The sequence below is a fragment of the Chinchilla lanigera genome, unplaced genomic scaffold (genome assembly GCF_000276665.1).
Source record: "Chinchilla lanigera isolate Chin_1 unplaced genomic scaffold, ChiLan1.0 scaffold00068, whole genome shotgun sequence".
Classification (NCBI taxonomy): Eukaryota; Metazoa; Chordata; class Mammalia; order Rodentia; family Chinchillidae; genus Chinchilla; species Chinchilla lanigera.
In genome coordinates, this window is record NW_004955469.1 from 9,847,483 (window position 1) to 9,858,242 (window position 10,760).

At 35.7% G+C, this 10,760-nt stretch overlaps 1 protein-coding gene across 4 annotated transcripts in view; it reads left to right on the forward strand.

The window, feature by feature from the left end:
* Positions 1 to 10,760, forward strand: part of Bre (brain and reproductive organ-expressed (TNFRSF1A modulator)) — a 415,144-nt gene that overhangs the window by 15,995 nt on the left and 388,389 nt on the right. The window lies entirely within an intron of this gene.

Genomic DNA, 10,760 nt, shown 5'->3' on the forward strand with positions numbered 1-10,760 from the left:
GCGGCCTACCTGGCTCTTTGCGCGCTTTTCGGCTGGGAATCGCGGTGGTATGAGTCCGGCCTACTCTCGGACCCAGGAGCCCTGCCGCTCCCGGAGAACTGGCTGCCTGGGCGCAAGGCGCGGGGAGAGATGGTATCTTATTATAGTTTTATTTTGCATTTTCCTGGTGGCTAATAACATTGAGTATTTTTTCATATATTCATTGGCCATTTGTCTTCCTCCTCGTCTTCCTCCTCCTTTTCTTCCCCTGCTCCCCCTCCTTTTTCCCTCCCCTTGCCTCCCTTCCCCACCTCTCCTGTCCTCTCTCCTTCCTTCTATACTAAGGATTGAACGTAGGGCCTTTGCATGACCTACAGACTCAGCCCTTTTTAAATTTTGAGACAGGGTCTTGCCAAATTGCTTAAGTGGTCAGGTTGGGCTTGGACTTGTGATCCTTCTACCTCAGCCTCCCACAGTGATAGGATTATAGATGTGTGCTACCATGTCTGGCTTGGCCATTTGTATTCCTTCTTTTGAGAAGTGTCTGTTCAGCTCATTTACCTATTTTAAAATTAAATTACTCAGGTTTTTGTGTTTTGAGTTCTTTATGTATTCTAGATATTAACCCTATCAGATAAATAGCTGACAAATATTTCCTCCTTTTTTGTAGATTTTCTCTTTACTCCATTGATTGTTTCATTTGCTGTAAAGAAGCTTTGTAATTTAAGGTAACTTGTCAGTTTTTGCTTTTGTTTGTTGTGCTTTTGGAGTCGTATCCAGAAGATCATTGCCTGTACCAATATCTTGAAGTGCTTCCCATAAGTTTTTCTCTAGTAATATCAGGTCCAAGATCTTTGATCCATTTCTGGTTGGTCTTTGAACTGGATGGGAGATAGGGATTAAGTTTCAACGTTCTGCAGGTCATTGTCCAGTTTTCCTGGCACCTCTGATGCATGTTTTTGGCACATTTGTCAAGAATCAGTGGGTTATAGATGTGTGGGTTATTGATATCTTATATCTATATAGAACTTGTCTGAAAGATTCATGAAAGTTCTTTAGAAGCTTATTAGCAATTTTTTTCCATCCTCTGAGTGAATTCCTCAAATTTCCATTGCAAAACAGTGACAGAGATAGGGTAAAGAATGGCTTCTTTTTAGTGTGTCACTTAACGTTTCCTTTTCTTTTAGCTTTGCAGCACTTAGGGTTATGTGAATTGAGAAACCACATTTTCAATTTCTGCTTATCTCAGAGGGCTGTTGTTTGTACATTGAAGGTATCAAATGAGGAGACTGAGTTTTAGAAGAAGCAATCATTATAGTATGTAGAAGAAGCAATCATTATAGTATGTAGCCACTTAACCCCCTCCCAGGCACCTAAATACCTACTTTCTAAATCTGGTTTGTAGGGGGAATGGACAAGCAAGATTCTTTTTTTTTTTTTTTTTTTTTTTTTTTTAATAGCGGTTTATCTTTTTTTCTCTACAGCACCTATAGATCTTTCTATTTTACTGAAGACTTATGTTTCTAAACTGTACTGCTAGGCCATCAGTATCTTTAAGGACAGATTTTTTTTATGCCTCCTTCAGGTCTGGCATGGTACCTTTCACATATAATGTGAAATGAACAAGTAAAGTGTTTTCCTAGGGAAGTTATTGCATTTGAGGATCAGAGGGATTTGTTCTGGTGGTTTGAAAGGACATTTATTGGTGTGGTAATGTAGTTCTTAAATTCTGTTGCATATAGTCCTTTTTAGTAATTTTCTCTGACAAATGAATTGATATTTTAAAAATTATACATAATGTCTTATAGTATTAGGTTTACTCTTCTAGGTAAAATATATACTGAGATCTGAAGGGGCCAGATTACTGATTGTGAAGAATTATTTGATGAGTTTATTGAATGTTTATTCATTCTGTGCTCTGTGTTACTTTGATCACAAGCTCGTGCTATTTGTAGGATGCCATATTTTGTCATTTTTAGTGATTTTTTTGTAATCTTGAAGATATTGACGTGTTTGTTCAGCATTCTGGAGGAAGGACTCTTGGCAAAGATAATGGAGGAAAGCAGAGAGTGCTTATTGCAACCTGTGGCAGCTGAGCCTCAGTATCTTTTTTCAGCATGTTGGAGTGACTCAACCTTACTGGCACATGGCTGTGTTTGGGGCATCTGCTGTGACATCTCATCCACTCACAACTATTTGTTGCATTTTTTGCCCATTTCTGAATTTCATTACTTAATTAAAAATAGGTGCTCGGTATAAGTACTTGATTACTGAATGGAACAGTTTAAGAAGATGAGTGCTGGAAGCTTGGAAGACTGACTTTAGTTGGGCTGCATTGGTCTCTGGGGCTGGCAGACCGAACCTTCGTCTGTTAGTCTTGTGTCTGGAAGGACACTGCTGTCCTGGGAGGCAGCAGTTTAATTTTGAAAATGGACAGTTTTGAATACTGTAGTGTACAGATGTTCATTTGGCTTTTCTGTATCACTTTCTTTTCTTTATCTGTTCTTGATCTCATTCCCTTTTCTCCCTATGAGTAGCTTCATACAGTGTATATTCTTTATACACAAATCTCTGAATAATATGTGATATTATTTTGTATGTTTATTTATTTATTTTTTGTTTTTTTGAGACAGGATCTCACTATGCAGTTCACGCTGGCTTTGAGCTCACTTTATGGCTCAGGCTGGTCTTGAACTTGCAACCATCCTCCTGCCTCAGCCTCCCAAGTGCTGGGATTACAGGTGTATGCCACCACACCTGGCTTATTTTGTATGTTTAAAGGGTTTATACAAATAATGTTGCAGTTCATCTTTACCTTGCTTATTTTGCTTGGTTTTAAGTTGTGAGACTTGTCTTTGTTAATACATACAGTTTTATTCTTTTATTGCTATATGATATTTCATTCATTAGTATGCCTATGATTTTTTAATTAATTCTTTTAAATTATTTTTTGACAAAGAGCACCATAGTGAACATTCTCTTACATGTGCATAAGAAGATATACACATGAGAATATTTTCTGAGGCAAAGTTTCTAGAATTTGGTATGTTTACCCATTACTGGATGTAAAAATCAATTGAATGAGTCACTCCAACATTTAAGAAATGAATAACAGGATGGAAACTCTCAAAATGTGTCATACATAGTAAGAATAAGCACTGTTTTGTGAATTTTCATTTCAGTTAAATAGGTTTGTGCATACTGGGTCACAGTGAATAATGTGAGTGGTGATAAAAAAGTCTGAAAGCTACCTTTGCCCGGTATATTCCTAACAATAGAACTGTGGGCTCTTGGGTTGTATGCATCTTCCTTCTCATTAAATACAACTGGATTGTATCAGTTTCCTTCCACTAGAAATGAATGAAAATTGCCATTACTTTGTAGCCTTATCAATACTTGATATTGTTAGGCTTAAATTTTTCCAAGCTGATGAGTTTGAAATGATATCACATTATGGATTTAATTTGTAGTTCTGTGATTGTCAGTGTGATAAAATGTTTCCATATGGTGCTGATAATTTAGATTTCTTCTTTTGAGGATACCCTTTTTTAAAAAAATCTTGTAAATGGGTCATTTGTGTTTCTGTATAGATTTTAAAATATTCTAGCTGGTTGGGAGGCTGAGTCAGAACAATCACAAATTCAAGGCCCAGCCTGGGCAATTTAGTGAGACCATATCTTAAAGTAAAATTAAAAAAGGGATGGAGATGTAACTCAGTTCTACCTAGGTCCTTTAATTTGGATTGATTACTCTCTGTGTTTGCCATATTATTACTGTTTTTGGTTATCTCTTTGTCTCTTTCCTAAAAAAATTTCTTTTTGTGTTTGTGTATGTATCTGAGAGAGAGAGAGAGAGAGAGAGAGAAAGAGAGAGATCTAAAAAACTCTAGCCTTTCTAGAAGACATATATCTTCCTCTAAGAACTTTAAAGTTTTTATTTCCCTGTTTTGATCTCTAATAGACTTTTTTTTTTGTTTTTTCTATAATACATGGAGTGAGATAGCTATATAGTTCCCCCTCCCTGCATGTGGATATCTGATAGACCTAGCAGCATTTGTTGAGATGATTCTTTGCCCAAGGATCTGCAAAGCTATCTTTCTCGTATCAAATTTGTATCATATATAAACCTGTTTCTAGACTTTCTGTTTTAGTCTGTCAGCCTCATTGTCCTGTGTCATGTCCACAGTGTTTTAACTGTATTGTAGGTTTATAAACTAGTATGGTAGCTAGTAGGACAAATTCTCCTCAGCTGTCTTATTCTAATTCTTTTTTTTTTTTTTTTAAAGAGAAAAAAATAATAACAAAATAACAACAATAAAGACAACACAAAAACAATAAAAATGATACAGAAATTTAAAGCAAGATGATAGGAAATTACTTGTTTGAATTCTTAAAAATTGTTTTGCTTAGGTTGGATAGGGTGGTGCATACCTCCGGAGGCTGAGGCAGGAGGATTGCTGTGAGTTTGAGGCTAGTCTTGGCTACAAAGTCAGTTCAAGGTCAGCCTGAACTGCTTAGTGAAACTGTCTCAAAAAGACAAAAAAAAAAAAAAAATTCTTGCTTAGCTGTACATTCTAGATATTCTACATATCTTTAAAGGGACCTCAGTTAAATAGTTTTATGCTGTTTCATCAGGAAACTATCATAATTCAGTTAACAAAACCCCCTATTTTTAATTCACTGAGGAAAGGAAATGAAGAAAAACTGGCCTGGTGAGGGGCTAATTGAGAATTGATGGTCAGGAAAGCTCTCTCTGAGGAGATGACATTTAAGTTGAGTCATGAAAGATGAGGATAATTCACTGTGAAAAAGGAAATACTCAGGATGAAGCTTTGTGTGCTCAAGGATTGGCAAGGCCATTGTTGGTGGGATGTAGAGAGTGGGTGGGAAGGAAATGAGATGAGAATTCTAGAGGTAGTCAGGGGCCAGATTATACAGAGCCCGGGGGGCTCGATTTTGAAGTTTGTGTTTTATTCTGGGTGAAATTAGAAGCTGTTGGAAGATTTTAAGTAGTAGGATGAATGATCTTGTTTATGTTTAAAAACAAAATCACCTGTAGTTACATGGATAATATCTTGTGCAGGGTAAAATGTATTGCAACAGACCAGAAGGGAGATGGTAGAAACTTAGAATATGGTGATGGCAATGGAGGTGGAAAGAAATGAATAGATTGTTGCGCTATTTAGCTAGTAAAATGATGAGGATATGAATTTGGGGACTAACAGGGAATCAAGAATGACTACCTGTACTTTTAGGAAGTGGATTGATATTTATGACAGTTCAGAGGTAGAGAAGAATGGTGGAGGAACTCCTTTAATTTGGATTGATTACTCTCTGGGTCTGCCATATTATTACCGTTTTTGGTCATCTCTTTGTTTCTTTCCTGAATTTAATTCCATATCTTACCATGTTTTGCCCTCTTGCTTTGTTGGAGTATATATTCCCATAATAACTTCAAAATGAAAAAAAAGAGATAAATTTTTCTGGCTCTTGAAAGCCTGAAAATATTTTTGTTTTAAGTTTGATAATTTGGGCAGGTACAGAAGTCTAGATTGTAAATTATCTTCCCTTTGAATTTTGGAGGCCTTGATTTGTAGTATCAACCCTAAAAAACATATTGATATAGTTTCACAGATGTAGTATATTCTTTTATTTCTGTGGGGTTATTAATTACAGTTTAAAAGATTCCTGTGTACCTTGCATTGTCTCTGTTCTGTTTGCTCTCTTTCATGTTGATAGCTTTCCTCAAAGTGATGAATTTTGGTTATCCAAGTTTATCCAAGAATGATGAGCCTCTACAATGTGAAGTTGAAGCCCTTCAAACATGGTTGGGTTGTCAACTACTGAGCTTCACTGTAGTGTGATTAGGTAGCAACTAGGCCTTTGTAGTGGGTGACTGCCTGATTTATTTGGAGGTCTTTCTCTGGGCTGTAAAATAAAATATGCCCAATGGATGCATGTATTCCTATGCATCAGGAAAATTCCAGTTATTGGGCCAAAGAGTATGTGTGTTTTAAGGGTTTTGATATGCTTACTATATTAGTGTATCACACATATTTATATTAGAACATATAAATATATGTTCCCTCCAGCTTTTCAGTGTCTCTTAATTACATCAGTTAGTTTATTTAGTATGCATTAGACATTAAAATTTTTATTTCTGAAGCAGTAATATATAGTACACATTAAGAAATATACAGAAAGATGATAAGTAGCCAGTAAGACTCCTACCTACTCCTTTCCTCTAATTTTCTTCTCTGGAGGCTGCCATTCTTAATAATTCTTTATTTATTTATTTTTAGTCTTTTTGAGACAGGGTCAGGCTATGCAGTTCAGGCTGGTCTTGAACTCACTTTGCAGCCTAGGCTGATCTTGAACTCACAATGATCCTCCTGCCTCAGCCTCCTGAGTTCTGGGATTACAGGCGTGCACTACCATACCCAGCCTAAACAATTCTTTTTTATTTCCTTCTAGTGGTTTTTGTTTTTGTACGTGTAAGTCCTCTTTTTTTTCATTCTATATAAGCAGTAACTATGCTGGATTGTTATCATAAAGGCTCCTGGTTAATCATACCTTGCTTTATTTATTGTCCTTTGTAACTTTGTCATTCTGTTCATCAAGAGTTGTTCTGTTTCCTCATCTCTTGTGTCTGAGCGGGTTTTCTGACTTGATTTTAACAGTCATGTGTGGTGAATGTGAGGTGTGACTTCTGAGCCAAGGTGTGGAGAGGCCTGACAGTCCATCTTCACTCTCTTAGAATACCATCTTCCCCTGGTTCAGGGCTCCGCTGGCAAGAGAATGAATGGGCTGTGCATTCTAGCTGTGTGGTCCCCCAGCCAGCCTGTCAGCTAAGGCCTGTGCAGACTGGAGTGAGGGGTTCTGTTCGAGGATGATGGCTAAACTAGCATGGGGAGTGTGTGAGGTATCATAGATGTTACAAGGAAGAATATTGGCTGGAGCTCAAGATGCTTTCGAGGTACCATAAACATCTGGTAACTCAGCAAACCATGTATAGTGCTCATATGCCAAATGATTTTACCATATGCATTTCAAAAATTTTTCCTTGGACATTTTTAACCAGAAGAAGCACAGGCTGCCCCCTGCTCCTCAGGTGCTAGCCCATAACCTATTCTTCCCTTATATATTTATTCCGGGTAGCTCCCTGTCTAGTCTTCTGATTATCATAGTATAATATAGTAATAAAATAATCTTAAATAAACTGTTGATAGAAGTTTTAGCATCTCAGGGTATAGTCCCATGTTTTTTAATATTCTATTTTATACTTACGATTTTAAATAGTGGTATTGGCCTTGAACCAATGAACTGTGCAATCACTGAGCTTGGGAATTTCTGCCAGAAGTCCAGAGGCTGGCATAGTTAAGTATGAAGATAAATTGGGTCTTTAGTTTTAAGTGATTATAAAGCTTGGGCTTTTTATGTCCTGCAGTGACTTCAAGGTGACTTCATTTGAATAGGGGAAGAGGTGAAGGGAAGTAGCTCGCCTAATGTATAACGAAGAGGAGCCAGGAGATTCCTCTCCTCTAGACTGCACATTGTTCAAGGAACAACAACAAAATTAATCCCACTGTTGTCGTTTGTCCCCTCTATTGTGTATAATTTTAAGGTAGAATTTTTTTTTTTTACTAGTTTTTATTTTATTTGGATGGCAAATTTGTCAAGTTCTTCGCATTGAGAAAATAGGTGAGGGTTTTTTGTTACGTGTTCTTATACACATAAATTTGTTGTAGGGCTCCAAATTAACTTTTTCTGTGCCATCACTTAGGTGTTAAAAGGAGCCTTATGCTTATGTAGAAAGGTAGAATAGGCCCCTTCTTAGCTTCCATATTGCTTGAATAATCTTGCTTTTTTTGTGCCATATTGCTTGAGAAAGAGTTTTATAATCTTTCTCAGGGTCACATTTCCTGAGTAATTTGGTTATCTTTTTCGTAGCATGTTATGAAAGTTAAGTTTATCCTTCTGACCTTGGTGCTTCTGACTTTTTGAAATATGTGTCCTCTTTGTGTTCTGAAAAAGCCTTTTTTTTTATCTTAACCTTTGCTCTTGCCAAATTATGAATAACAAATCTCAAATCAAATGGAAGTTATGTAGGACATTTTGATATTCTACTTTCAAGTAGGTATAATGTCTTCAGAATGATTTGCTTTTCATCTATGGACTTCTAAGACTTTTTCATTGAAAAAGCATTATTTTTAAATTAAATTTTTTGTATCTCAGAAAACTTAACATATAGGTTCAGTTTGAAGCTTAACACATGCTTTTATGTGGCAAAATATACATAATACAAATTACCATTTTAACCATTTTAAAATTTATAGTTCTGTGGCATTATGTAGGTTTGTAAATGTATCATATGAAGATGTTGTATATACCTAAAACTGTTTTTTGACAGTATTGGGGCTGGAACTCAGGACCTTCTCTCTAAGTTGCATCTTTAGTCCTTTTATAAAATTTTGAGACATGGTCTTGCTAAGTTACTAAGTCATGCAGGCTATCTCAGACTTGGAATTCTTCCACTTTGCCCTCCCAGAATGCTGGCATTATAGGCCAGAATTTTGTCCAGATGTCTAAAACTTCATCTTGCAAAGCAAGCAGTGCCTGTTAAACACTAACTACCTATTCTTCCCTTTGCTCAGCCACTGGCAACCACCATTCTATTTTCTGCTTTTATGAATTTGATTAGTTTGGGTACCTATATATAGTGAAATTATGCAGTATTTTGCCATTTGTAACTGACTTATTTCACTTTGCACAGTATCTTCAAGGTTCATCCACATTGTAGCATGTGACAGAACTGTCTTCCTTTTTAATGCTGATTGATATTCCATTGTGGAGCAATAGCACATTTTGTTTATCCAGCCACTTTTTGTTGGACACCTGTTGTATCTATCTTTTAGGTGTTGTGAATTACACTGCTTTTAGTAAGGGTATACAAATACCTGAACCTATTTTCAGTTTTTTCAGCTATATATACCCCGAAGTGGAATTACCGTATTATCATATGGTAATTCTGTGTCTAAGGTTTTGAGGAATTACTGTACTCTTTTTGTATAGTAGCTATTATTTTGCCTTCTCACCATAAATCCACAAGGATTTTGGTTTTTCTATATCCTCAGGAGAATCAACACTTGTTATTTTCTGTTTTGTTGTTTGTTTCTTTTTGGTAATAGCCATCTGAATTGTGTGATGTGGCGTGTCCATGGTTTTAGTTTGCATTTCTTTAAGAAGTAGTGATGTTGCTCAGATGCAATATAATAACCATTGTTAATTTCCTATCATTTTGTTTTGAAATTCTGTATCATTTTTATTACTGTCTTTAAAATAAAAAAAAGAAGTAGTGATGTTGAGCATCTTTTTATGTGCTTCTTGGCTATTCATACTTCTTTGGAAAAGTATCTGTTCAGACCCTTATCTACATCAATTAAAACTTGTTTTTGGTTACTGAGTTTTAGATTTCTTTATGGATTTTGGATATCAATCCCTTATCAGATAGATGTGTGATTTGCAAACATCTTCTCCCATTCTATGGGTTACCTTTTTACTTAGTTCATGGTGTCCTTTGAAGCACAAAATTTTTACTTTTGTAGAAGTCAAAGGTACTTAATATGTTTTTTACTTGGTTAGTTTGGCTTCTGAGAAGTTGAAATCACTACTCTAGCCTACTTCTCTTTTAGCACTGTCTTTCTATTTTTTCATCTATTTAAAGACTAGAAAGATCTGTGCTGAAATTGAGCCAGACCTTTATATTATTAGCATCCCCTTCAAAGGGAGAGGAGAGCCATTTACTGATACATCTGCTTTTCTGATGATTACTGGCCCACAACATAATTATATTGTTATAATTATGGTCCTAGTGCATTGACTAACTCAAGCAACTTTATGTTCAGCAGTAAGGACAATAATATAGTAATAGCTGTTATCATTAATAATGTTACCATTATCATATAAGTGATCTGAAAGATATTACTGTATGTAACTTACATAGTAGTTCCTTCTCTTCCTTTTTTTTCTTTCTGCAGTTTCAGTTAACTGAAGTCAACTGTGGTTCAAAACATTAATATTTTTCTTGACTCTTTCAAGAGAATGTGACCACATTTGCATAACATTAGTACAGTGTATTGTTATTGTTCTAATATATTATTAAATGTTGTTAATCTTTTACTGTGGCTGATTTATAAATTAAACTTTATTAAGATGTGTATGTGTAGGAAAATAGTATAGGTAAGGTTTGGTAGGATTAGGCATCTATTCAGGGTCTTGGAATGTATCCCCTGAGAATAAGGGTGGATATTGTGTATACTTAATGCTCTGTCTTATGGAAGACTTTTAGCTCCTTAGGGGCAAGGATGATGCCTGTTTTGTTCCACATTTTGTACCCTGTACCTGGCATGAAGTGGGCCCACAGGAAATAGTTGTTGACACTCTAAGAAACTATTACCTTAGTGGAGTGAAGTATTGTCTGGTCTTCCCAAGTGTCAAGCTGAAGTAGTGAATAATAGGTATGAGAATGTGTAAAACAGTACTTTTGTATATGTGTATAGGTATGTATTTTTAGCTAAGTGTACTGAGAAAGATTTGGAAAGATCTTTAGCAAACTCAGTATAGTGGGTAACTTGGGAGAGAAAAGAAATGAATATTGAAGGGGTAATTGGAACTTTTATTTCTATATTATCGAAATTTTTTTGCAGTAAAAAAATTTTACTTGTGTAATTGGTAGAATTTGTAGAAAAAGTGAATATGTTTGTGCTTATATTTTTTTTTTTT